This window comes from Carassius gibelio, chromosome A16 (assembly GCF_023724105.1).
Source record: "Carassius gibelio isolate Cgi1373 ecotype wild population from Czech Republic chromosome A16, carGib1.2-hapl.c, whole genome shotgun sequence".
In the NCBI taxonomy this organism is placed as follows: Eukaryota; Metazoa; Chordata; class Actinopteri; order Cypriniformes; family Cyprinidae; genus Carassius; species Carassius gibelio.
In genome coordinates this window covers 11,950,756-11,964,976 of record NC_068386.1, presented here as the reverse complement: position 1 = coordinate 11,964,976, position 14,221 = coordinate 11,950,756, and the positions used below count along the sequence as shown (strand labels likewise).

Below are 14,221 nucleotides of genomic sequence, written 5' to 3'. Positions count from 1 at the left end.
TGTTGGTTAAACACTGTGCTTGTTGTTCAGAGTTTGACTGCTGAGAAGACCTCCTTGAATGGCTTTTCACCTCAAAACCCATGAACCGTTGCACCTAAACCAGACGCTCTCAGAGATACCAATCTTTCCTTCAAGACTAATCCCATCTGGTTGAAAGTTTCAGTGACAACAGGTGGTCTTTTGCAAAGCATGGTCAATTTAAAAGTAGGATTGTTTTGTATAAAACCATTTAAATTGCAGCAGGTTGCGAAGTTGCTCTACTAGGTAGTATCCAGGGCTGGTATTCAATTCTGATCGACAAGCTTTCAATTTGATTTAATTCTGATTCATTTAAGCTGCATTACTAATTTGGGGCCAGTAAGGTTTCTTATGCTTATCAAGGCTGCTTTTTATTTTAATTTATATTAAATTAAAATAAAAAAAAAAAAAATTATTTATTTGATTAAAAAATACAGTAAAACATTAATATTGTGGAAACAATTTTCAACAGCCATTACTCTGGTCTCTAGTGTCACCATTGTCCTTCAGAAATCATTCTAAGTTGCTATGTAAAAGTCTTCACTTTCTCGAGGGATTTAATGCAATTCAATTCTAACTGAAAAAACTCAGAATTTCATGTGTAGATCTGTTCTTATAAATATTTTGATATTATAAAGTGTTATTATTATTCATTACAAGAGCCGGCTCATAAGGAACTATAATGGGGACTATAGTGCTTGCGGTGAAGGTTTTTAGATTTTTAGAAAAGTTCTGATACCAGCAACTAGGGATCCCATCAGGCCATGAGCCGTGAATTTGTGTGAGCGTTCATGAGATTTGTGTATGGTCTCATGGATATTTCTGAAGCTCAGTCGTCAGCATCTAATGGCTTTTCTCACTCTTGTGCATGAGCCAGTTCTATGATCTCCATCTATGGCCTCCAACTGTTGCCGTCTACAGGGCATGTATTTTGGTCTCAAGAAAATAATGAAAGCCAGATTCAAGATTCTTAACATGTGACTCTGCTTTATAGATATGTTGGAAAATGATGCTCACTGAGCCTGTTGATAAACAGGTATATATAATAGCACTGTATATGAGTGCAAATTTAAATATTACCAGTGCCCTGACAGAAATGCTTAAAGCACAAGGCACTGTATGACTTGACTGTGATCTTTACTATTTGTAATTTAAGACCATTTTAGACCATGTTCCTTTTTTTAGTCAATATCAGGGTTGATTTAAATGACTGGTGTTGGTGTTTTGAAGCCACAGTGTAAACATCAGTGGAACTGTTTTGTTCACCAGGGGTCAGACTTAATAACATGCACTCATTTGCTATTAGCATGGAGCCACAGTGCATGTTTGTGTGCAAGGATGGTGATGTGAATGATTTAGGTGCACAAACATGTCACGACTGATATACTTGATGTCAGTCAAGATCCCAGTGACTGATGCCAGTCTCCCCATCCATTACCTATTGAAACTTCTCACTTGTATAATTAAGCACTCGTCCATTTTTCTCTGTTTCACACCACTGCTGAGCTTCGTGCTGCTCCCATATGTTAAAACTAAGAAACCTTTTTCATTACTTCAGGAATGAGGGTTTATAACTCCACTTAGGCTCAGGCAAGGGCTCTGAAAGTTGAATTTTGTTTTGACAACCTGCCATTCGACTGTGGAAAGGTGTCCAGTTTGACTGTGTGGAGCACTAGCTCAGATTAAGACAGTATTCAGCTGCTGCTCCTCCTCCTTGTCATCTACTTTCTTATTCCTTTTTTTTATACTTCCTTTTTTCTTCCTCATTTTATCTCCTCGATTGCTCTGAACCTCTTTCTTAATGACTGTGAGCTGTAAATTTACTCTGTGAAACAAAAGAAGATATTTGTGTTACACTGAAACCGTACTGTGAAAGTATACAGCCTGTGTTTATGTTCACTCTTCCATGACCATGTTTGTATGTTCATTGTTAATGTTTGTTCTTTTCAATTGCAGTAAAAACACTTTGTTTGACTAGACTTTTTGATTTTCTGAAGAAAGCATGAGTGGTTCTTGCCTGTGCAGAACTGATGCAAGAGTGTTGTGGCTGGTTGCCAGGGTGTGCCAAGGCATTCCGTATCCACTAGGCAAAGATTTTATTTCTCATTATTTCAGTAATAGCTCATCTCTCAACAAGCCATATTAAATTAGCCATATTTTATGTACTTTGGTCAAATTGTGTTGGACGAGTTACATACTGAGGTTTAAAGCTCCATGAAACTTGGCCTGTGTTTCACTCTGAGACACAAAGAACATGTACATTTTTATATTTAAACTGCAATCTTTTTGTGGTTAAATAATCACACACAGTAGTCCATATCACCATTAGAATTTGATTCATTCTGCAGCCCTACTTTTGATTTATTAATCCAATATTCACCAAATTCTGAGACATTTCGCATTATTCAGTAAATTTTGTTTTAATGACTTCTGTTAATCTGTCTGTATTTTCTGTTTCTCAGAAATCATAGGGCCCTAGATTTGGGGTTTGAGCAAATCACTCTGTATGCAAAATATTACGCAATATACTTGGTGTGTGTGTGTGTGTGTGTGTGCCATGTGCTGCTTAAATATTGGGGTGCAGTTTATTGCCCATCATTTGACAACACTTAAATTTTTTTTCAAACACACACACACTTGTCTGACTCTCATGCTTCACATTTGAAGAGTATTGATGAATTCCCATGCAGAGTTTTGAAAACATTACCTTTTTCTTATCAGTCACCATGAGAACTAGTTAGCCCCTTAATCCACTGCCTTCCTCTCTAATAATGAGAATCAGAGCTTGTGCGATTGAAACACAGATGGCGAGAAAAAAGTCTTAAAGTGAATGGGTTCAAAAGAGGGGGCAGCTCAGAAGTTTGGATCACTCAAATTCTGTTCCAAAAAAAACATAGGCAGCTAACTTCTTAAGCAGCATCCTAACTGAAATGGCACAGATTTGAATCTCACTGATCACTTAATGGTTGTTAAATAAAAAAAAAATTAAGATTAAAATACTTTATAGTAGATGAAGATATTTTGTTTATACTTTGTAGTGCATTATTTTGCACACTTATTCTGTCTTGTACGCCATATTGAATATTCAAATGCATCTATGATTCCCGAAAATGCTGTTATGAAGCCTGATTCAGTATATGAGGCTAAATGGCACTTTAAATGTTACTGGAATGTAGATATGGAAAGCTCTGAACTGTGTTTTAGCTGTACGTGATTCAGCGGTTCATGCTGACTCTGTATATCTTTCAGCTTGAGTAGTTTTTACACACATACAGATGTGTTTTGTTGTCCCAAGTCCCTCAGGCAACACATATCGATAAGGCAGTGATCCCAGTGTAACTCAAACATGAACAAACACACATGGATTTGGTTTGTTTTCTATTAATCAGCAAAGTTTGCAGCCTGTTTGTGAGTTTTGTGCATGTAGGAGAGAGATGGAAGGCTGCTTTCATTAAAAGATCTGTGAGATTGCTTGATTGAATGGCAATTTTGAGTTGATCAGTTATACTCAGTGTACACACACACACACACACACACGCAGTCCCTTTGCAAGCAAACACACACACACAAATTGACGCAAGTACAGTTCATATAAACATTTTCTGTTATTTACTGTCGTATATTTCAGCAAGGGCCCTTAAAGCACATTGCATCATCGATTTATGCCTCCTCAGTGCTCAAAGAGATTGTGTGAAGGAAAAATCAACTTACTTGCTAAATTTGAAATAGGAATATTTTAGCATTACAAAAATGATGTTGCCCATGCCATAACAATCTTTTCTATTTCATATTTCCCTTTCTATCTAGGAGATGGCTTTGGTGGACCCTGAGTCTCCTTCAGAGCCGGCCAAAAAGAGTCTTCCAGACCTTTGACCCGGAAGGTAAGATTATTAAAAAAGGAAGCATTTCATGTTGTGTATGTTTGTGAGCAGGAAAAAGAAACTGAATAAACTCAACTCAAAAATGTCATCTCAACCCCAGCAGCTGTGTCAACTCGTCCTTCACTGAGAGGAAGATGAGCTTTAGCTCCACAAAACCCGGAGCAGGTTTATGCTCTCTCCAGCTTATCAGGCAGTGTACAGATCCAAGGCTTTGTGTTTGTTGATACTTTACTGTTACTGAGGAGAGAGTAGGAAATGAGAAAGGTGTTATTTCAGTGGGGTAAAAGAGCAGTAATTTTCTCGGAGATGGAGTTCATCAAGTGCGAGCCGGATTGATCGGTAACTGCAGCAATAGCTTAAAACTCTCCTGATATTTTAGTAACATTTACAAAAGGATAAAATAAATCATATTACTTACACTATTACATAGCTCGGGTCGCTAGAGAAAAACTAAACAGACATTCTTATATATATATATACTTTTTTTTTTCTTGTTATGTTGTTTATAATGAATAGATTGAGGAATACTAAGAAAGTTGATGTCTAAGTTTAAAAAATGAAGGAAGGAGAGAGTAGTGATGTCCTGGGTTGCTAAAGAGGTATGCATTTAAGGGTTAAACACCCCCAAAAATAATGTTTAAACTTTTCATGTTCAGTCTTTGTGAGGCAGAAACCCTTTTTTTTTTTTTGTTAATGTACTACCCTTCCAAAGTTTGAGGTCAATGATGTTTTTTAAATTAGTCTCTTATGCTGAATTGAATTGAATTTGCAATGCTGAATTGTCAGCATCATTACTCTAGTCTTCAGTGTCACATTATCCTTCAGAAATCATTTCAATATGCTGATTTGCTGCTCGGGAATATATCTTATCAATTCTGAAAACATGTGTGCTGCTGACTATTTATGTGGAAATCAAGTTACTTCTTTTATTTTTTATTTATTTTATTTTTTTAAATGCATACATAGTATTTGTTTGAAATAAATGATCATAAATGTCTTAACTGTCACTTTTGATCAATTTCAAGCCTCCTGGCTAAATATGAGTATTAATTTAAAAACTCTGAACATTTGAACATTATTTAGTGCCAACATTTGTATAGTTTATCTGATATTTATAACCAACCCACTGATTACTTTCTCTGTAGTAATGTTTTCAGACTGAATGTCACTATTTCCCATGTATGATTAATGGCCAGCAGTGTTTTATTTGTGAGCATTTCTGCTGAGGATTTGTGGGGAGGAAAGTCTTGATGTTCTTGTTTGGCATCTTTTTGCATTTCAAAGTCATAAACAACATTCCTGTTCCTCGCGTTAATGAGAACAATATTCTATCCTTGTGAGTGTGTGTGTGTCTGTGTGTGTGTGTGTGTGTGTGCACATGCATTTCATTTGTTCAATGGAGAAAGAAAAACTTCTTATGCTTCTGACAGTCTGGTTATGTAGTGTAATGTTATGCTAAATGCTAAAACAACCTGAAATCAAAATTTCCCCCGTTTCTAATGCATTATTCAAAACACCTAAGAGTATCTAATTTCATACAGTGGTAAAGAATATTGTTGTATGTATTGTTCTTAATCCAGTCATTGCTGGAAAGTTTAAGCAGAGAGTTCATTTTACAGCAAACGGAAAAGAGTCAGCCTACCAGCTGCTTTGCAAACATCCTGTCGGACTCTTGGAGATCCAGAGAGGAGGAAAAACAACATACACCACTCATTCATCCATTTATCAGCCATTGTCTTAACATGTTTGTGTGCGTGGTCAGCAGAATGTCTTCAATTTGAGAGATGAAACTCATGTGTTTGTTGGGCATAAGTTTGTGTGGGTGGGGATCAAGACTCACAGAAGCTCGAACCATCTGCCTCTTTCCTTTTCTGCTTATCTTCAGATAATGGGTTCATTCCAGACACACTGCTTGAAGATGTTATGAAAGCATTGGATCTTGTCTCCGAGCCAGACTAGTAAGTTGTGTGTGTGTGTTAAAGTGTGTGTGTGTATGATGTTTTTAATTATAAAACAGAACAGTACAGTCCTGGATGCTGTTTGGTCAGTAAAGTGTTCAAGCAGTGCTAAAATACACAATATAGTAATCTTCATGGTCTCATAATAATGTTCTAATGTTTATAATGTTCTTTTTTGTTGTTGTTGTTTTTTTGTTTTTGTTTTTTTTTTCTGAAAGAAAGTATTAACTATCTGAAGGGATATGTTAAGTTGTCAAAATTTGACAATAAATGTTTCTAAAAGATTTTGATTTCTTATAAATGTTGTTGAATTCTGAAAAAAATGCATTACTGTTTCCACAAAAATATTCTCAGCTCAACTGTTTTCAGTGATAATAATAAGAGAATAATAAACACATTTCAAAAACATAATCTTTCGAAAACAAAATCTTGCCAACCGAAAAAACTCTGTATAATGGTAGTGTGTATAATATTTACATTATAATATATTCTTTTTATTATGTCCAGCAAACATTTTAGCACTGTATTTTTAACACAGCAAGGTGATATTTGTGTTTGTCATATAGTGGTGTGAAGAGGTTTGTGCATGTTAAAACTGTGCTCCCTCTGTTTGCACAATTTGGGTTCACATGCCATTCAAACAGACTCATTACTCTTATAGAGCAAAGAAGAGAAATAGAGAGTAAAGTCTCGACCTCCCATCTAAAGCCCTGTTTAAAGCCACTCACCATAGTCCCTTTGAAACCTTCACCTCTTAAACAAGTTACCACTTAAATCTGAGCAATTTTAAACCACCTGCTTTCTTACATCAACATTTGACAACTTTTGTCTTTCAAGAAGCCTTTCAAAGGGGTTTTTTATGTGAAAGTTTATTTGCAGAATAACGTTTAGGCCATGTTTGTTTTTACAAAGCACCCTGTTATGTCGAAAGCAGTTTATTCAAGTGTTGAGGTCTGAACCCTCTTTGAGCCTCTTCTGAAACTATATACAACATAATCAGGGTTTTTGGCAATTGTCAATTTTTATGTGTATGTTAAAGTGAGCTGTGATCACATTAGAAAGCATTTATCATCCTCTGATTGCGGCGTCTCTGTGAAAGAAAGTTAGTAATGTTATCGATCTCGCTGTATGACTTTAAAAGGAAAAGTCTCTCTTGTTTTAACATCACTGAGGCTGTTTTTAAAACAATATTAGTCAGATTCCAAGCATTACTCACTGTGATATGTTTAGTATCTGAACATAATTCATGATTAAACTCATTTTGACGACCACGTCAAACAACACATTTCACTGCTCAAGGATGCCAATGAGGAATAAATGCAAAAAACATGCAACATCGCACACACAATGAACTGCACCTTTGATGGTCCCCCATTGCTCTAATTCTTTCTCTCTCTCTCTCTCTTTCTCTTTCTCTTTCTCTCTCTTTCTCTCTCTCTCGCTCTTAGTGTGAATCTGATGAAGAGTAAGCTGGATCCAGAGGGGTTGGGTGTTATTCTTTTAGGTCAGTTTCTACAGGAGTTCTTCCCTGATCAGGTAATGCATCATGTCTTACATCAGAATTTTATAGAGGTATCCATTGAAAATGTGTAGAGGTATCTTATTGGATAACAGTGAGACTGGCCTCACACCAGAAACAATTTTTGGTAGCACTATATTATACAGTCCTGTTCCTCATGTACATACTATGTACTTATTATAGCAATTACATTAACAATGTAACAACTAGGTACTAACCCTGCTTATGGCCAGTGTCACACTGGATGCGTGGCGTAAGCGTCTCAGCTGCGTGGTGTGTCCGTTTTTAATTCGGCTACCATGTTAACAGGTTAGAGCTTGCATACTTCCTGCGTGAGCCGCGCGGAAAATGCGTGCATGCTAGAAATAGAACTGATGCCTATTTTTCACACGCCACGCAAGCGTGTTGGAAGCGTTTCCAGGCAAAATAGAATTGGAAAATTTCTTTGTCATTTTGTACACATACATATTAATTCATGACATTTTGATGTTTGAAAATCTATAGGTTGACATAAATTCAGATATAAATATAATAATACAAAAATAATAATAATTATCGATTTTCAAATAGTGCACCTGTCAAACATAGTCTATTTTGCGGTCAATACTGTTGACGGTGTCCTTTATCAGTAGGCTTTTATATTTATGCTTAACATGAAGGTGTAGGTGTGTAAAAAACAGCTGAAATTGTTGTCATCAAGACAAGAGCCTGGTCTGTCGGCCGCCTCCCTCTATGTCACCTACAGTAGCAGCAGCGCTCCAGCGCCACGCCAGGCACCGTTCTGGTGTGTAAAGACACAGAAAACGCGAAGCAGATGTCACGCAACTGATACACAGCAGAAACGCCACGCTCACGCCACGCAGCCAGTGTGTCACCGGCCTAAGTGTTATCTGACATTATTAAGATGAACTTCACTTCTGTTCTGACACAGTTTTACTCTGAGTTCTTGTCATATTTTATAATAATTCCTTAAACTATTAAGAATAAACTGTGATAAGGTATGAAATGTTGAAGGTGTCTGAATTAATTTTGGTTTGACTGTATATATTTTTATTTATTAGTGCTTATTTGACTATCATGCCATTAGTGACATGCTAACATCTAACTCTATTGAATATCTATATAAGCTGTGAGTTAAATATTTTTGTGTTGGACGCAGAGGGTCTGCCTAAAATCAGGCACTTATGAGGTACATTAGTCGGTGAAGGCAGCTCACTACATTTCGGATTATAGCTACCTCTCCTATTATGGCTGTCCTGTGTTTTTTTGTTTTTTGTCCCCCTTGATTTTTGCTCTTGTTCAACATTGTTTATTTAATCTTTTTCGTTTTTTTTTTTCATTATGTTCAAATAAACGTACAATCAGCCCCAGATTAAATCTATGTCTATGTAGCCCCTCAGAGAGAGAGAGGTGGGGTACAAGCTGATGGTTATAGTTGGCATGGACTTGCAGCTTCACTGCTCTGTGTTAAATAGATTAGGGCTTTAGGGATACAAGCAAAAAGGCCTCAATTTACCATCAAATCAAATACTATAACCCTATTTCAGGCCCACTCAAACACATGCACACACGTGTTTTGGCAGCGAGGCAGGCATGCGGTATAGAGGCTAGACAGAGATATTTGGTTCCTGTCAAGATTGTGTGCTTGGGTTTTGCTGCTGGTTTGAGTTGGTCAATCAGGTCTCTTCAGCAGCTGCACAGGGGGGTGTATGTTATTTGTTTTGGACTTAAAGCAATGAATTCCAGTGTACTGTCAGTCTTGAGCATGTCATTACATCTTAAACCATTCACTGAGCTGTTGTTTTAGGTTCTCTTGTCCATGTTTATGGAGTGTGTTTTGATGTGCTGGAGCTGGAATGGGACATTTTGGTTAAGTTGTCTTAACTCACGGAAATCTGGCAGTTTATGTCACAGTGAATAAGGACACAGACCTGTTTGCTGATGTTCCACAGACTTGATGATTTACATGTCAGCACTGACGCGTGTTGTCTCACTTTTCCAGGATTCTGTGATCCCAAACTCATTTCCTGTGTATCACTATAATGGCCTGAAGCAGTCCAACCATAATGAGAAGGTAAGACACAAACTCATGCTCATTTTGTAATGCCCACGCATGCAAGCACACTTTAATAGCACATATTGCCCCTACTGGGATGAACACCCTGGTGGGTCGGTCTTATCCTGTGTGATCCCTGGGATGTGGAGTCTGTGAGCCACCACGACCTATGGGCCCACACGACTACGATCTCTCAGACTAGCCATTCAAGTCTTTTCCATGAGTGTTGACAGCTATCAAGACTGGGAAGAGTACATCGAAGCTGTTTCGCTGGACTAATGCCTCAGGCTCTCTGTTCTCTCTTTATTTGATTTTGTGTTTATAAAAAGTCAAACTGAGAAACACGATTTGCATAATTTAAAAGACACAGGTTCAAATGCATTTTAGTGTAATATTTCCAATTTGACTTGGTGGTTTCTCAATGTTAATTTGGCAAAACCTGATGAAATTTATAAATATGCTTTAAAAAGCAAGAAGAAGCTTTATTATTTTGGTTGCTGTTCACATTTTTAGATGTCAAGTTAAAAGTGTGATATGATAATTTTGTTTACACAAATGCATTTAAACCAGTAGTTTGTCTGTTTTGCTTGTTAAAATAAGTTTTATAAAACACTTGAAACAAAGACTCTTTATATGCTTTAAATATTCTCTCATTTAATATTCATGTTGTTCCAGGTACTCATTCTCAACTCATGTTCCCATATTGCCACTGGTAGTTAAGTTGAGTAGAGTACACACAGGTTACTCTTCATTACTCTGGCAAATGCATTAGCAGCAGCAGTAAAATGAGCAGCCTTTGTTGTTGAGGTTTCCTCTGTGCCACTCATATATTTACTGGGGCCCTTTCTCAGGAGCCAAGCACCTTGCAAAATGTAAAGAGCTCCTCTGGATGTAGCACGGACCATACTGGCATTTGGAAGCCAAAGCCTAGTTTGCCCCTCTGCCAAAAGTCATATAATCATCTGAAGGGATCTGCTCTCATCCCGTCTTCCTCCAGCACTCCTGCTTCATGTCACTTGTGCATGCTCGAACACTTTCACACTGCAGTCAGTATGATCCGATAACAAGTGTTTTTTTGTTGTTGTTTTTTTGGTCAAAGTACTCTGACAAAAAGTTTAATTTATTAAATTTGTTACTGCTTGCTGTAATTCAGTACACATTCATAAGATGTTTGTTAAGCTAAACAGGATTTCACACTATGGTTCATTCCTTATTGGATATAATAAAGTGCAGCTGTAAATGGGGATTGATAGGGTTTGGTAAAATAGGCTGATTGAGAAATATGGAAATAATTGTAGTAATACCATCATCTGAGCCAAGGTGGTTTGGAGATCTTGAAAGTGTAAGCATCTGAATGCTTAAAGTTCAAGAGATCATCTCTCAACATCCTTTTCTTCAGCTGTCTATTGGCTGCTTTTAAAGTCTTAAATCAACACCTCTTTGTAGTCACAGAGAGCATCAGTGTGTGTTACTCTGGGAGAGCCGATGAACATTCATGGTTGATGAAAAAAGCAAAAACTTTTGCTGAAACATAAGGTAAAGTAGAGGTTAGTTGGCTACTTCGAAGAAAAATGACAAGTGGAATCTTTCAAGTGTGTGATCTGCTTCCCAGTGGTTTGAACACAGGGTTTCTGCTATAAGCATGTCTGAACCGCACTGCATAATGAGATGGCAATGTTGGTGTAGAGATGTTAGTGGCTGCCACCAGAGGGAGCCCCATGGAGCTTTATGGCTTTTGCTCGAGACTAGGTTGAATTAGGCAACGCCTAAAGGAAGTTAATTTAATTATGATTGCCTGTGTGAAAAAGGATGTCTCTGAGGCTTGATGATCATGGACAGCACAGTTTAACTCCTAGTTTTAAAGATCATCAAGGGTCAGTGGATCTCCAGTCACACTCAATATTGGCACCAATGAACTTGTGAAACACGATTCTCAGATTCACTTGTAACAATGTACAACACAAAACACAGGGCGAATGATTATAGTGACACTTTGTCAAGGGCAGATTGCTTCCTGGCATTATGACGCCCTCAATATGGAACCAATTAACTGTCTCATGTCTGATGATGTCATAGCAAGAGGCCAGGTCTCTAATGAGACACATACAGAGAGAGAAACGCTGGCATTCCCACAAGCAAGGTTTTCTTCAGAGGGTCAGGAATGACTGTGCATACCTGTGTTGCATGTTCACCCCTTGTGTTTCTCTCTGCCAGGTGAGTTACGTTGAGGGTACTGCTTTGGTCATGGGTTTTGAGGACCCTAGGGTACGTACGGACGACACCCCAGTCAAGCGGTGTCTACAGACCAAATGGCTCTACATTGAATGGAAATGGACCACAGAAAGGTCGCCCTTCCTCAATTAACCTTTGTCTCACCTTTCACCTGCTCTGGCTACACAACCCACTGACTTCAGGAACGCTCATAGGACTCCTCACTCTCTCTGCACTACATTAAGGAGACCAACACAGGGACCTTGATGCCCTTCACCTGACATTCACACAAAGCCTGTTGTTTGCTTTTTTACAACATCTCAGCTGACTTGATTATTGGGCAAATTTAGTATTTAAAGCCCTGGAGTTGAAAAAAAATTATTTATAAAAATTTTGCTTTCTGTTGTGAATACCGAATGTATGTGCTTTTGCAGGTGTTCATATTGTTTTTGTTAACTTTCTACACTATTTCCTTTACTGGTCTAAAATGAAAATTCTTTGAATTAGCACACCAAATGTGATACTCTTATTAGTCATTTATGGAATTGTTAAATACTGTATATATATACTTTTTTTTTTTACGTTTCATTATTAGTAGATTTATATTTTATATTTAAGGGTTCATTTGACCAAAGCCTCTGGTTGGACATCAAGTATTTGTGTGTGTCAGTGGTCAGCTGAGGAGCTGCCAGGTTCTGCAGCGCTTGGCTCTTAGAGGAAGTCTGTTTAGACAGGTTTACTAAAGAATGCACTACAGCCCCATGCTGGGCACCAAACAACAGTGGGAGAACAGGGCAATTTTAGTATTTAAACTTTGTTCCAACCCTCCAGGAGGGAATCGGGAATGACAGGAGGGATTCTCTACATGAGAGAGGAGAATAACACTGACAAATGCTCATCCTTTTTTATTCTGATCCTGATGGTTCACTAAAATAAACACTTGTTCTTCATGTCTGGACTGTAGTGTGTTTGTCTTGTATAAGAAAGATAACTGAAAGAATTTCTAGCACTTTATTTTTTGTATTCAGTGAAAACTAACCTTGTCAATCAGAATGTGTTCTTACGCTGTCAGTAGGGAAAGGTGTTGCAGATCCTGGCATAGAGCAACAGCATTAGGAACATAAGGCTACACCTGCAGATCGGATATCAGTGATGTTCTTGTAGAAAAAAAAAAGCATGTGACTTGAACTCACTACTTCCTGACAGTAACTGTCCACTACTGGAAAACTGCTGTTTTGCTGTAGCCACAGATTAGGTAAGTAAAATTGGTAAGTAGGTGCTGTGTTTGATGATCGATATTAATAGATTTTATTTTTACACATTTATGTGTTATACTTTACACACAAACACACACATGCACACACACACACACACACACACATATATATATATATATATATATGTGTGTGTGTGTGTGTGTGTGTAAAGTATAACACATAAATGTGTAAAAATAAAATCTATTAATATTATTTCAAATAGTATTGTAAATTACACAAATTCCATTAAAAGTATAGTGTAGTCTAACATGGCCTGCCCATATTTTATATTTTCTAAATATTTACGCATATATCTGAGTATGCCCCCCCCCACCATAATAATTTAAAATTATTTAAATGCAAAAAATTTAAAATTTAAAATATTTTTATTATCAACTATTGTTTTATTTCATAACATTCATTTTACACTTAGTCTGGAATCACATAAATTAGGTTTGTCATAATTAAAGCAGAAAAAAACAGGAGGAAATTATATAGAAGGGGTGTTTGAGTAGTTTGTTGGACCATGTGAGGCATTCAAGTCAAAAAGTTTGAGAACCCACTCTTTTTTGTTTCTTAGGGATTTTTGTGTTTCTTGGCTACTATGGTTGTCGGATGTTTGGTTTACTTTGTCTTCTGGGCCGCCTCATTTATAACTGATAAACTGAAATGTTTTATTTTCAGGGTTTTGTTTGTTCTCTGACTTAGCAGTTAAACTTTGTCAAATGGTCATGATCCGTATTTGTTTTGACTGGTTACTGAAGATTAAATCAGAGTTGAGTTTAAGACCTAACCATCAAATAAATTTGATGTCTCAGGATGTGATCGTTGTGGCCCATGATCCTCAGGGTCACAGATCAAGCTGCTCTGGTTTCCTCTGTAAAGGTCAGACCAACATATAATTAAAAACGTTCCCACAAAGGGTGCATGTGACATATGGAACACATCCTTCATGGGCCAAGTGACTTACTACACATTATTACTGAAAGAAATAAAAGTGACATTTAGTGGAACCAAATTTTTCATTAAGCTTCTAGCGAAACGACTTGGCACCACATCAAACAAGCAATACTCAGTGGCAGAGAAAATAAGTTCAAAACAAGATGCAGAATTCAGGATACAGAACTTTAATTTGAAAATGTGCCTTTTGAGGTTTTACATGCCTGTGTAGTTCCTGTTAATAGTTTCTTTTAAGAATCTGGGTTGGCAGGAAGTTATCAGACATTTGTTGCATCATTATCATAAACCGTCTTGGCTAAAATGATGTAAATGTTGATGATGCTGTAGTCATCGCTCTATAAACATTGCAAAGTGCACACTGT

General features: G+C 37.2%; 1 pseudogene; it reads left to right on the top strand.

The window, feature by feature from the left end:
• LOC128030198 (ubiquitin carboxyl-terminal hydrolase MINDY-3-like) overlaps positions 1 to 12,593 on the top strand; it is a 28,943-nt pseudogene extending 16,350 nt beyond the window's left edge.
• The last annotated feature ends 1,628 nt before the right edge of the window (positions 12,594 to 14,221 follow it).